Here is a 13,059-nt window from a genome sequence, read left to right on the forward strand (position 1 = left end):
AAAAAAAAACTGATGAAAGCAATTAAAGAGGACACAAAGAAATGAAAGATATCCCATGCTTATAGATTGTAAGAATATCGTAAAAATGTCTATACTACCTAAAGTGAGATTCAATGCAATTTCTATCAAAATACCAAGAACCATTCTTCACAGAGACAGAAAAAACAATCCTTGAATTCATATGGAAGCACAGACAACCTCAAATTGCTAAAGCAACCTTGAACAAATAGAGCAAAGCTAGAGGTATCACATTACCTGATAATACTACAAATTATACTACAAAGCTTTTTTAACCAAAACAGCATGATACTGTCATTAAAAACAGACACATAGATCAATGGAACAGAATAAAGAACTCAGAAACACACCCATGTACTAACAGCCAATTCATTGTTGACAAAGACACCAAGAGCATACATTGGGGAAATGACAGACTCTAATAATAGTGCTTGGAAAACTGAATATTCATATGCATAAGAATAAAACTAGTGCCCAATCTTTCATCATGTATAAAAACCAACTAAAAAATGGATTGAAGACTTAAATGTATGACCTGAAATATGAAAATAAAACACTGGGGAAACAGTACAGGACATTGATCTGGGCAAAACGTTTTTGGGTAAGACTTCAAAAGTATAGGCAACAGAAGCAGACATAGAGAAATTTGATTATATCAAGCTAAAAATCCTCTGCCTAACAAAGAAAATGGTCAATACGGTGAAGAGACAGCTTACAGAATGGGAGAAAATGTTTGTAAACCATTCATCCAATAAGGGACTAATATCCAGAATATACAAGGAACTCAAACAACGCAACAGCAAATAAATAAATAAATAAATAATCACGTTTTAAAATGGTAAAAGGAAATTAATAGATATTTATCAAGCAAAGACATACAAACAGCCAACAAATATATGAAAAAAAAAAAACACTTAACATCAGTAATCAGGGAAATGCAAATCAAAAGAACAATGTGATATCACCTCACATCTGGTAGAATGACATTTATCAGTGAAGATAACAAGTGTTGAAGAGGATGGAGAGAGAGGAGAATGTTAGTACACTGTCGGTAGAAATGTAAATTAGTACAGACACTATGGGAAAATATTATGGAAGTTCCTAAAAAATCTCAAAGTGTATCTACCATGTAATCCAGCCATTCCACTGACGAGTATATATCCAAAAGAAAAAACTATATATATTTTGAAGAACTATCTGAACTCCCATGTTTCCTGCAGCAGTATTTATAATACAACATATGCAAGCAACTTGTGTCCATCAGCAGATGAATGGATAAAGAAAATGTGCTATATTCACCCAATGGAATATTATTCCATCATACAAAATTAAATCCTGTCATTTGCAGCAACCTGGACGGAAGGGGAGGTTCCATTATGTTAAATAAAATAAGCCAGAAACAGAAAGACAAATATGATATGTTTTCTCTCATGTGTGGGAGCTAAAACAGTGGATCTCATGGTGGTAGAGAGTAGAAAGGTGACTAACCGAGGCTGGGAAGGGAAGTGAAAAGAAAGGGATAAACAGAAGTTGGTTAACGGGTACAAAAATACAGATAAATAGAAGCTGTGAGTTCTAGTATTTGGTAGTAGGGTAGAGAAATAATAGTGACTAATAGATCGTGGGTTTCAAAATAACTAGAAGAGAAAAATTGCAATATTGCCAACACAAAGAAAAGATAAACATTTAGGGTAATGAATACTCCAAATTACCTGATTTTATCATTACTCATTGTAAACAGGTACCAAAATATCATATGTACTCCAAAAATATGTACAAGTATAATAAATTAATAAAAATAAATAAAATATTTACAACTAATCAAAGAATAAACATTACCTTCATAAAAGAACAAGACTTACACTGTCTTCTCAACTACAGTATAGAAGGCACAAAATAATGAAAGTAAATGGACAGATTTCTTGAAAAATACAATTTACTAGAAGCAACGTTAAAAGACATTTTAAAATATAAATAACTTTATATTAAAGGATTTAATCTATGACCCAGGGCCCACTTGGCTACTCAATTAAATTTTATAAAAATCTAAAAAAGAAATAATGTCATTTTAGAATAAACTCTTTCATAGAATTGTTTAAAAGCTTCTGAAAATATTTTAAAAACCCAGCAAAACATTTGTACAAAATGGACAAATATGTTAAAAGAAAGAGGCCGGGCATGCTGGCTCCTACCTGAAATACCAGCACTTTAGGAAGCCAAGAAAGGATAATTGCTTGAGTCCAGGAGCCAGAGGCTAGCCTGGGCAATATAGCAAGACCCTCGTCTCAACAAAAATAAAATTAGCCAGTCATAGTGGTACACACTAGTAGTCCTAGCTGCTTAGGATGCTGAGGCAGAAGGATTGCTTGAGTACAGAAGTTTGAGTCTGTAGTGAGCTGTGATTATGCCACTGTACTTTAGCCTGGGTGACAGTGAGAACCTATCTCTAAAAATAAAAATTTGAAAAAATTTAAGGAAAGAAAAATTACATGGCCATCACACTTATTTAGATCCCAAAATTTTAAATAAGGAATTACTACATCCAACTCAGATTTATAATAAAACAATACTAAATTCATTTTATTACATAAGCTAATGTTACTTTAACATGTGAAAAGGCATCAGAATCTTATTTTAAAATAACAAAGATAAATTTTATTATTCTTTCAGAATAATAAATGCAGAACAGTTTGTATAATTTAACATTCATTTAATAAAAGCCCTCAGCAAACCAAAAATTTAGAGAATTCTCTTGATCTGACAGGGTCATACATACAAACATGTAGCAAACATAGTGAAATATTGAAACTCTTTTGTCATCACTTCATTCATTTATCACCGGTTTGTTTGGATGTACAAACCAGTGTAATGAGTCAGAAAAATACATTTTAGAACATAAGGGATAAAAAGAATGAATAAATATGTCATTTTCCATATCCAAATAAGGCACGATTATATTCACCAACACAAATACACACAGATTTATATAAACATGTACACACATATACCCATATACATATATTTTATTTTGGATGTGTAGTTAATTTTATATTTTATAGTAAAATTTATTCTGTATTTTATATAATTGTAATATATAGGTCTTATTTCAATCCCTTTGAGAATGATGACATAGTATTTAAACAGGCAATAGCCTGGTTAGATTTAGGTTGCAAGTTCCAACACGCCCTGTGTGGGCTATGGTTCATAGTCTGTTCAGTTTTCAGTCTTTGAAGTGCTCCTTGATGTGTGGCAATCCAGTGGCCAGCAAGGGTGGTGGTCTATCTGCTGACTCAGCTTCAGTCTTTTTTAATGCCTATGAAGAACAAATCTTTGCATATGTGGCTCTAGTGTGCGCTTAGGAATTCTCAAATTTATGGGGTCACTTTCGTGAGTGCTTTCATTTATCTCTCTGTTATTTTCCAGTTCCCTGTGGTTCTTCTTCCCATGTCTTTGGCCAGAAAGCTTAGGCATTAGTTACCTCACTCTGCTTTGTAATTCTGAGGCTGTGCCCACCTACTGGGCCAAGCAACATGAATAACAAAAGAGAAAAATGGTAAACTCATGCCAGTTTGGTATAATTTTGAATTCTGATCTTGTTCCCCAATTTAAACGTCATTGTTTACTTTTCAGAATGGTCAATAGTTGTCATATGCTTTCTGTTCAGACTCTCTAGCTGCATTTAGAAAGAGAGTTAGGGAAGAGTCCAGGTAGTTCTTTCCTGGAACTAGGATTCACAGCAGTATTCTTAATAACTAAAAACTTAAAAAAAAAAAAAAAACACAACTGCTTATAAATGGTGGAATCAATTGTATATAATTGTACCATGAAATAGTAGCATGTTTACAACATGAATTATAATTTGTCAGTGTAAAAGAACCAACAGCTGCTATACACATCAATGTTGACTGATAGATTACATAGACATCGCACTAGCAAGGCAAAGCCAGTGGCACAATAATGCACAGTATGTAGTTCCATTTATATAAAGTTCAAGAACAGGTAAAACTAATCTTATCAGAAAATTAGATGAATTGTTACCTTTGGGGAAGATCAATGATTGGGAGTAGAAATGAAGCAGGTTTTTTTGAGTGCTAGTTGTATTCTATATTAGGAACTTTGAAGTGGTTACGTGAGTGCTGCCACTTAATACAAATTCATTGTCCAGTACACTTAAGAACTGTATGATTTTATTATATGCATATGACAATTTAATCTAAAAGTTTACAAGTATATTTTAAGAATGGAATGCCACAAACACTGGTCATATCACATTGGTATTTTGATTTTTATGTTACAAATTTCCAGGATTACTGTAATTGCTATTCAGTTGATGTATGTCATTGTTATAAGTTCAATTTTGCAAATGTCTATGTCTACCAGCCCATCGCTCAAACTCTCTTTACTTCCTGTCTTTTCCATTCTCACCTTTTTTCTCTCTCATATACATATACGTAGAGTTCTTATGCAATTAAATCCTGAATCATTGTAGTTTAAAGACGGATCTAAACATAGCTAAATATTTATCACTATGTGAAAGTATGTGGAAAAAATCATGAATAAGTGACTTCGGATTTTTAGTAAACCCTCTAAATGTGAAGAACACTAATCTTCTAAGATATGAAAAAAATCCAATTCTAAAGTAGGAAATTATATTTTTCCTTAGAATTGCAGCCTTTGGTCCTGAGAATAAATTCATGGCCATTAGAAAGTCACTACATATGTGGAAGTGATAAGCACTGAATTAAGTCAGTGTGACTAACAATAGAACCTGTCCTATATTAGACTGTCAATTTTTGTCTATGGAATAAAACATAAATATTTCATATGGTGACTTGAATTTCTTAATAAATAGAGTTTAGACAATTATGATGGAAACTTTTGGGTCATTAGTTCTTGGGGGTTGTCAACACAGGTAAGTAGTATAGCTTTGGTAAACTCCTCTGTCATTTTGTTGAATACAGATTTTATCATATGTACATGATTTATTTATGGATAGATACATTTATCAGTATTTCTTATAAATTTACAATAAGAAAAGCCTAACAACATTAATTATACATCGAATAACAGGCATAAATTCACCAATTTGTGTTCACTATCTGTACTTTGTGCATTTCATGAGTAATAATATATTGTATCCTACATACACAAATGGCAAAAATGATAATTTCATTGTAAATTCAAAAGCATGGCTGCCTTGGTTTTTTTCGAAACTACAACTTCTGTTAAAACAGTAGAGAATCTCTTTATTGTTTTTAAATTATTTATGCAAAAATAATTGTTCCAATAAGGGACATGTCTGGAAAACCTGTTTTTAAAAGCACAAATCATTGCCACATGCTGGAAATTTGCTTTAGATTGTTTTGTCTTCTGGAAAACTGTAATTAAAAGAATTTCTCACAATAATTATGCATGAAAAGAATATTAAATCAAGAATACTTTTAAAAGAGATTTGTTCAAATTAGAATCAGAGTACTTTTCAAATGGAACTTAGTATTTGTTTTTCACTTCTTAAACTTTATAATTGATATGGTAGAAATGTAAAGTAACACAGTCATGCTAGAGTTTTGGAAAATTCCTCTGTGTTTCTAGCTTTTATCTACATTTCTCTTGAAGAAAATTTCAGTTTGCAATTTAAAAATCATGTATCACACAGTTTGAACAATCTACTGTAATTATAATGTTTATGACTGGAAATGTAATAGAATAAATTGACTATATTAAAAAATTAAGTGCTGGTCTATTGAGATTATTTAAAAGATATCTAAAAATAACAGTCTATTTTATCTACTTAATTAAAATATTTTCTGAATTATATTAATAGTATAATTATTTCTTCAGTCCATTCTCCTTTATTATACATTAAGCAAATGAACAAAAAAAATACTGTTTCTAAAATTATCTGGTAATAATCTTATTTTTATATTTCTTTATTTATTATAGAAACCATAAATTAGATAACACACTAGTAATCAAAAGAATATTATCACAAAATTATATCATTTTGGTTATATTGATTAAAATTAAAATGATTTAAATTAGATAGTTGGCACTAGGTAATAAATCTGGATTCAGTTTATTTATTGTTTGTGTTAAAAGATGTATCTTTAAAGAGCTTCTTATTGTATATATACATATATGTGTGTATATATATAGCAACACATTACATATATATATATAATTTCAAAATAAAATATATGCTGACTGAAAAAAATTGGGACAGATGAAGAATGAGGATAGGAAAATGAGCTGATGTCAGAAGTGAGATGAGTACACTGAGCACATTACAAGTGTTCCTGTACATCTGATGGAGACGGGTCACAAATTTAGGCCAAAGCTTTCTAGTAGGATTGATCTAGAAGGATCAGTGATTCATTTAATGGGTCATAGTATCCTTGAAATAAAAACAAAGTAGTCATTCAGGAGAAGACCTATTCCTGGCACTATAACCAGAAAAACATGTCCCATATTTCTTAATAAAAAGAATATTGGAAATTTCATCTGCACCTACATCCTTATAGTACTGTCAGAAGAGCTCTGACATTTCTGGTAATAATGTCCTCACATTAGGCTGTGCTATCATATAGAACAAATTCAGCAAAAGCCAAAGCAATCTAATATGGATGGACAGAGCCATCAGATAACAGGGCTTCACCAAGCAATACACTGTGGTGTGCATATTTTCACCTTGTCTTAGAGGCTGTTGTGTCTGCATGCATGTGTGCTCATGTGTTGATATGGATACCTCGATAAAAGGAGATACAATATCACTTTCAACAAAAATTTAGTCATTTATTATATTCATCTTTATTTTTGTATATTTTCCATAATATGTACATTTTAAAAGGGGTTTTTAAAGGAGAGTTTTAAAAGTTTTACATCTAAGCAAAGGGCTAAATGGAATGTTTTCAAAACTTTTCAACCACCGATTCTTAACCGAGTGAAAATAAGTGACAGTTATTTCTGGGTTATCCTTCCTGACTTTTTCTAACATTACTCTTTTATTTTTTCTTATCCAGTACAAAACCAACTGTTTTAAGAGCTAGTGGAACTAAAATAGGATTATCTTCATCTTTTGAAAGATAAGGGCTACGATAAGAAAAGTATACAGACTTAAACAGGCAACTTGGATTTGTCTAAGGGTCTTAAAAATTAGTCTGGCTTTTATTTCAGGATCAAACAACAAGAGTTTATTTATTTATTTAAGTTTAGAATTTATGCCAGGAAAATGTTCCCAAGTTTGAAAGGAGTTTTCGCATAATCTCTTATGAAATTTTTAAAAATGTGTCTGACATCCATTTGAAATATCCTGGGTTAGAAACTGCAGAGGGTCATGGGAGAAAAAAACATAACCTCAGAAAGCCCCAGAGGGGAGCCTGTCATGTATTACATGTTGAGACTCATGTATTTGTTTTGAATAAGCTAAATAGGAAAAAAATATGAGAAAACAAAAATAATCCCTTTCTTTATTTTGAAAGTTCAGTCTGCTCTGTAACTTGTCACCCATCGTGTGCCAAAAAAGAAGCTGGAAAAGGTACACATACCACAGGCATTGTGGGGTGAAGAAACATTACGCCTACAAGCTTCTTCCGTTTTGCTATCCCATGTTCTTTTCTGTCTTTAAATGTCAACAACTCAAGTAAGCAGGAAATGCCAAGAGCACAGTCTCCAGGCTGCATGTGTTCTCCTAGCTGTGTGTTGCCCTCTTCACTATTGCTGTGCTCCTGACTTCTGTCAAGTGAAATGGGAGACATTGGAACAGTTATCATAAACAGACTTTTTCAGAGAGAATTTAATCATTCCTTTTTTTGTATGCAACACATATGTTTTAATGGAGACTTTTCAGAAAATTTCAGCAAGCAACATATTCACTGGCAGATGAACCTCAGGACTAGGAAAGGCCCGAATAAGAAGAAACTTCTTAATTTTCCATCTGCCTTCCGATTTACTACATATCTCTTAAATAACTAGGGTAAACTTTTTGACATTTATCTTTAAAAACTAAATCAAATTGTTCTGCTCTATTACAAATCTGATTTAGTTCAAGAGTAATCACAGAATGACTTTTCACCAGCTACAAAGTGTCCCAACTATCTTTTCACACTTTTAAAATTACTATTCTTCCAATAAGTTTTATTCTATGCCTAGGGTAAAATTCATTATTATTTTGGTAGACAATTATATTAAACTTGACTTACTATGTTTTAAATGCTTTTTTCTTATTCACTCTGCTCCTTTTTTCAACTTAGTGAGTCATCCCTAATTCAACGTGTGGTCTTTAATCTCTCTATAACTTTTTTTTCCACATTCTGTCAACAATTACTCTTATATCTATGTTATTTCTGTTGCTTTCCCTGAACCTCATTTATTTACCAAATCATGGGCATCAATTACCTTCCTTGAAATAACTCAATTTATTCTACAAAGTATCAATTGAGAGAAAACAGTTTTGCCACTTCTTGCCCCTGGCAAAATCTTAGAATATACAAGTTTAAAAGACAGGATAGTTAAACTAATTGTCTTACATAAAATTATTCCTGTGGTGAAAAACATGTGGGTGCAGAGGAGATTCTATTTCAATGTTTCAGCTACTGGTGAGCTAATAGGTAGTCTTGGATCATTTTTGGGGAAAAACAATGTCAACCATTTTCTTCAAAATGTACTTGAATTAGGCACATCCTTCAGATAAAAATCCATAATGAAGTGGTAGGACCAAAGAGAATATTAAAACTAACCTAGAGATCAGGTTTCACTTGATCTTTTTCAGTAAAATATATTCAGAATTTCTGCTTCTGTACAGAGTAGGTTAGTTTGTGATAGACCATTGCTCCTGCTGAGCACAATTATGCTCCTGCTGAGCTGGGGGAAAAATTATGTCCTTAAAGTCTTCAGAGATGTGCTAATTTCATGAAGTCATAAAGGCATGATAATCTACAGAAGTTGAAGTATCAACGTGGAACTGACTACTATTTTGGGGTCTGTTACTGATGCTGCTCAAGGAATTTGCCTTGGCAGAGGAAGTACATTGCTAGAGAACAGAGAAACCAGCTGAGCTTTGGGTAGTCTCACGTGTCTACAGTGACAAAATTAGAGACTTTAAGGGACTTTAAGGGACTCAAACACATGATTATTCCATCAAGATGTCTGTGCAGGGCAAAAGGCTCAAAAGCTAAGCCAAAAAGCTGTTGGAAAAATGCTGAGATTTCATCAGTCTTCCTTAAAGAAACAAAATTAGAGTTTAGGACTTGACAGGGGTGAGGCCCAAGTGATATTTTCCAATCCCATTGAAAACCCTGAAGAGGAACAGGGATGAAGAAGTAGACTGAGGCTTGCCACTCTTGGGATGTGGGCTCAATTTTCCCTGATTGCTTAAAGTGATCAATCCCCCATTCCAATTACAAAGAAATTAATAATCCTATCATGAAGAAGTTATTATTTGAAGTCTATAAAATTTTTGTACAAAATATGCAGCATTCAACTGAAAATTACCAAGTATAAGAAGAGCAAGACTTCTGACAGAGAACCAGGAAAAAAAAATACAATTAGATATCTTGATGCACCAAAGATTCAGATATTAACGTTAGTAGACAAGAAGTTTAAAATAACTTTGATATGTTCAAGAAATAGTAGAAAAGTTGGACTAAAAGGATAAAAAATATAGAATATCACCTGATAATTGGGATCTATATAATTGGAAATGAAGAATTCAATAGATAGATCAACTCCAAATTAAAAAGAGCAGACAATAGAATTAATAAACAGGAAGGAAGAGCAATTAAAATATGAGAACTGAAATAGAGATTAAAAGATTAAGAAATACCCAAAAAATATGTAGGAGGAAAGACACATACAGGCAAAATTTCTCATGTATGTTTAAATGGAGCCCCAAAAGGAGAGAAAAAAGAATGAAGCAGAGAATTATTTGATAAAATTCTGGCTGAAAATTTTCTCAAGCTAATGAAAGACAAATGCATACATTCAAAAAAGCTGTAAAACCTAAACAGAAGTAGTAGGAATAAAATCAAAACCATATGTAAGCACACCAAAGTAAAACCAGTAAAAAGCAAAGATAAAAATAAAACCTTAAAATTACAGTAGGTTATTTTTGTGGATATTGACAAGCCAATTTGTTTCCAAAACTTAAATGTAAATCCAAAAGAGAGGGGAATTGATAAGACAGCCATGAGAAAGAACAAAGTAGGAGGATTTACTCCACTAAATATATCAAAATTTATATAAAAACCCCCAAATTAAATAACTGTGGCATCGAGATGGGGATAGACAAATGCAACTATTTTGTAAAATATAGACTATAATAACTTATATATACATAGTCACCTAATTTATAACAATGGTGACAATGAAGTTTAGTGAGTAGATAATAGTCTTTTTTACACATGTGACTGAGAAAACTGAATATTCATATGGATAATAAAACCCTTCAACTTAAATTCACTCTATAGACAATTGTCAATTCCAGATTGTAAGTTAATTGTAATTTACATAATGATGTTTTTAGAAGTAAACACAGGAGAGTTAAATATTATTTGAACAAGTGGGCAGGAGTGAGGTCCTATTGGTAAAGGTTCTCTTTGTGGCACCATACATAAAAGTTTGACTTTGTTTAATCATCCAATCGTTATTCAGGCAAAACTGAGCTATGTCTGAAACTCCCCATTTAATAAACTAGTCAAAATAATTCCACGTATATTAGTCCGTTTTCATGCTGCTGACAAAGATATACCCAAGACTGGGCAATATACAAAAGAAAGAGGTTTATTAGACTCACAGTTCCATGTGGGTGGGGAGGCCTCACAATCATGGCAGAAGGTGAAAGGCACGTCTCACATGGCAGCAGACAAGAGAAGAGAGCTTGTGCAGGAAAACTCCCTTTTTTAAAACCATCAGATCTTGTGAGACTTATTAGCTATCACAAGAACAGCAAGGGAAAGATCTGCCTCCATGGTAATTGAATAATTACCTCCCACCGAGTCCCTCCCACAACATGTGGAATTGAGGATGAAATTTGGGTGGGGACACAGCCAAACCATATCACCGTGTCTATGGAAAAATGCTGATCAGTATGAAGCAAGTGCATAACATATGCAGGTGGGTGTTTTATAGAGATAAATAACATACTCATTTAATTTTGACCCTGCTGGAATTAGTTAAAATAATGCTAGCTTGTGTAAAGTACTGAAATAGATGCTCCTGCTGAGAAAAAAAGCAAAGTTCAAAGTAGCCTGAGAACTGTCACAAAACAACATAGTGACAAATGCACAATTAAAATTGAACACTTGAACAATCACTAACATATTGCCAGAATAAAGTAAGTTTCCTTTTATTTTTCCTGTGCTACATGGTTTAACAGATGTGGCTGGCTTAATATGTGGCATCTGTTCTTGCCTCCACGAAACTGAAAATTTCAGTTGGCACATTTTTCTACTCAGAATTTAAAAATAAATCTATTTACATCAAAATCATTAGTGAGCAATTGAAGACTTCGAAGGAAGACAGAAGGTTTACTGCAAAACTGACACTTCAAACTGCTTAAAAGAATTTAATTAGAAATGTCTATTTTCTTCTACATATCTCTAGACACACTTCCAACCTAGGAGTTTCTCCTTGCTTCATTTTGCTTTTTCCACTGCCTTTCAAATATCTGCTATCCTGATACATCACACTCCTCACTATGCCTGGATCCCTGGAAGGCATAATCGAGGTTTCTTAGGAGGGTGGCAGTTCTGGCCAGTTAGTCAGTCCTTTCCAGCATTTCCTATCCCCACTAATCCTGCTGAGTAACATCTATCCCTGCTGTATTTCCTACAGAAAAAGATGTTTTCCTCTCCTTCCCTCCCCACCAGAGGAAAAAAAAAAAAAAAAATCTTAAGGGGAAGACAACATCCAAGATTTACAAAGATTTAAGCTCGTGTCCCAACTAAGGAATTGAGGAGACTCTTTTCTACATACTTTTTGGACTATTGTTTCCTATCCCAGTCTGATGGCTTAGCTATAAAGAAAGTATCTTCCCTAAACGCCAAACTTGTCCCGCTCAGCTGATTCAGGCAAAGCTCCACTTGTATCAGCAGAGTCAGTAGTTAGAACTTAAATTCAGGGAATATGCAATTTTTGTTGGTACAAACTAGCAAATGCTCACCTCATAATGTCCTTCTCCTTGAGGTCACACACCAACTGCCATCATTTGAGTCATTTGGTAACCATGGCAAGGAAACACTCATTGCACTTTCATCAAGATGATTTAATCCATAGACAACTGAAAGTTGCACCCTAATTCACAAATAGCAGATAAGCTCTCAAATTTTAACCCCAATATTGCCCTCTTTGGGGGAACTACTGTTCTCATTACACTTTAGTCAAAAAGGAAGACACAGCATGTGTTCAAATTCAACCATAAGGAAACACTGAAAGCATCAGAATGAGTCAGACCGATTTCACTAAGGATTTTGTTAGGAGACAGAGACATTTAGCACCACACTATAAACAATTTAATCTTTTAAAAACTCCTTTAGGTATTTCTGTTCCTCCCAGATCCTACTTGGGTAAACTGCCAATCCATTTCCTTCTCCCTTTGGCTTCTTTTAACATCCTCATATCACACATCACAGTCTGCCACCTTTTACAGACACCCACTCTATATATGTGGCCGTGAGAGCTGAGGTCATTTGGGTTTTGCAGTCTTTTCACGAAGGCCATCTGGACTTCTCCAGACTCTTACGGAAGCTATTGTCTTGAATGTTGTTCATATTCATTATACTAACAACTTGTTCGAAGTTTTAATCACATTTCTTGTATAGGTTATTAAATATTCTAGAATGAACTAATGCATAGTGGTTCTTTATGCATTCTATGGGCATATTATACTATTAATTTTATAGAGGATTGGCATGAGATGTATTTGTTCAAACTACAAGTAATATTTTAGTCATATAAAATGGACACAATAAAACTAAAAAAAAAAAAAAAGGTGACCCCTGACCTTTGAAACACATTTCTTGTATAGGTTATTAAATATTCTAGAAT

General features: G+C 33.1%; 1 protein-coding gene across 1 annotated transcript in view; it reads right to left on the minus strand.

The window, feature by feature from the left end:
* The window catches only part of CNBD1 (cyclic nucleotide binding domain containing 1), a 617,967-nt gene that overhangs the window by 46,381 nt on the left and 558,527 nt on the right, over positions 1–13,059 (minus strand). The window lies entirely within an intron of this gene.

Source organism: Colobus angolensis, unplaced genomic scaffold, assembly GCF_000951035.1.
Source record: "Colobus angolensis palliatus isolate OR3802 unplaced genomic scaffold, Cang.pa_1.0 Scaffold16, whole genome shotgun sequence".
NCBI lineage: Eukaryota > Metazoa > Chordata > Mammalia > Primates > Cercopithecidae > Colobus > Colobus angolensis.